Source organism: Monopterus albus, unplaced genomic scaffold (genome assembly GCF_001952655.1).
Source record: "Monopterus albus unplaced genomic scaffold, M_albus_1.0 scaffold172.1, whole genome shotgun sequence".
NCBI classification, from domain to species: domain Eukaryota; kingdom Metazoa; phylum Chordata; class Actinopteri; order Synbranchiformes; family Synbranchidae; genus Monopterus; species Monopterus albus.
Window position 1 is genome coordinate 2,395,187 of NW_018128052.1, and position 2,031 is coordinate 2,397,217.

The following is a 2,031-nucleotide window of genomic DNA, read 5'->3' on the forward strand; positions in this document are numbered from 1 at the left end:
TTTCATACAAGGTCCACCCTAAGGAAGAAGGATGTGACAACGGTGTAAAGCCACATGTGACACCGAAAGGTATGTTGGCATATGTGTTGACAAATACAGTCCTCACACGTCTCTTCCTGTAGTGCTGTGAGCCATGGATGTCCGAAAACATGATTACAGGAGGATTTATTGACATAAACATAAACTCTGCTCCAGAGGACACACAGCTGCAGAGGCGCTGTTCCAAGGTGAACTATGAGCTGTACACAACACACACACACATACACCCAGCCATTAACATTCAAATAACAAGCTACTATTCATGTCCACATGCACAAACAAGGCCCAGCCTTGCTAATTACAGCCAAATCAGGAGGGACTTGGCAGCAGACTGATATCCTGCAAGAGTGGCAGAGTCAGTCACCCTGTAGTTGTTGCTACACAACCCCAAAGACACACAGCGAGTAGAAACATGGGGCACGGTTCCTCTGCTCCCCATCGCTCTCATGAGTACAGAATAGGTAAATGAAAAGTTTTTACCCCATAATATAATGATGATTGGCAGTGATTTTCAACATCTACAAAAAATTGTTTTCATAGTCCGAGCCAAGCAAAAAGTGGGAAAATAGTACCCAGTTTAGTCACATATACCCAGATGAGCTAATGCAGAGCAGGTAAGCCTTCCATTATTTCCTTCTGTGACAATGTCAGTCTCTTAATGAGCATGGTTAATTCATTCAGCTACTACTGAGTCTCGTGTTCAAGTGAGAAAGGCGAAAAAGAGGCACCAAATTACCAGCACTTTCCTTTAGTGAGTACTGAAGCTCAGTCCATGGTCAGAAAAGACAAGAAAAGGAAATGAGTTGCAGAGGGCTGTAGATGACCCTCAGACTGGTGAATGACAGGGGAAGGAGCAGCTTGCAGGGAGTTGAGGGTTATCCCATAGGTAAAAAGATCCTTCAGGGACAGCTTGTGGCAGGCAGGGGAAATTATTCACTGAATTTATTACAGCTCCAACTTTTCTCCCTGCCTGCCCTGGGAGCCAATAGCTAGCAGCTGCATTATGCTTAATGCCCTCCCTATCACTTTCAGCTAATGTGGTTTGGCATACACTTGGGGAAATCAGAGCAAATAGAAGTATTGATCTTAGTTTTTGGCCTTGTTAATGCATGGTGCTGTAGTGGTGGAGAGTGGCAGTGAAGGGCCTTTTCATTCCATCAAATGCTTTTTTGAGTGCCATTTAGTTCAGCATCCATCAGTTTGCTTTCCATCTCACTATCTGTATCTCTTCCTCTGCTGCTCATTTCTGTCTTGGAGATCTGAAGCCAAATGAACTGATACAGATGAGCTTGCCTGATGGAGGATGCAATAGCTTACTTCCTTCATTTAGCTGTGGAGGAAGAAGAAGAAAGTTGTCAAATCATGCGTCAGGACTTCAAGCATGAATTTGTACATGTACACTAAAGTTTAGGGTCAAAACTTTAAAATGTAACAAAGGACATCCAACCTTGTCAGGGGTTCATCCCCATAGCAGGATAATGACCCAAAATACCCCCAGGCTGTGTAGAAGAACAGAACAAGGCAGTAGACTTCATATGATTGGATGGCAGCGCAGTGTCCAGACTTTGCAGATGAAGAGTGAAAGCAAAGCAACCTACAAACTCAACTCTGTGAATTAAACATGAAATTAAAGCCAGTTAGCTTAGGATGGCTTGGACTTTTTTTACTAGATCCAGTACTTTGGTTTATAGCTGGATTAAATATCAACAAAGCTAATAACATTCTTATAAGCCTGAGCTGTAGTTTATGTGTAGTGCTAATTAGAAAATGTTAATGAATGCAAACAAGCTAGACTGACACGTGTCAGCATTTAGCTAATTATAGCCTAGGTTTGCCCACGTACAGCCTCACAGAGCCACTAGTAGCTGTACACTGTTGATCTTTATTTACTTTTGCACAGAACTGGATTAACTGCACTGCATCTCCAGCTGCTGTGACAAAGAAGTTAGTACAGTCTTTAGGTTTCACAGAAACTGTTGACTGCTCGCTCCC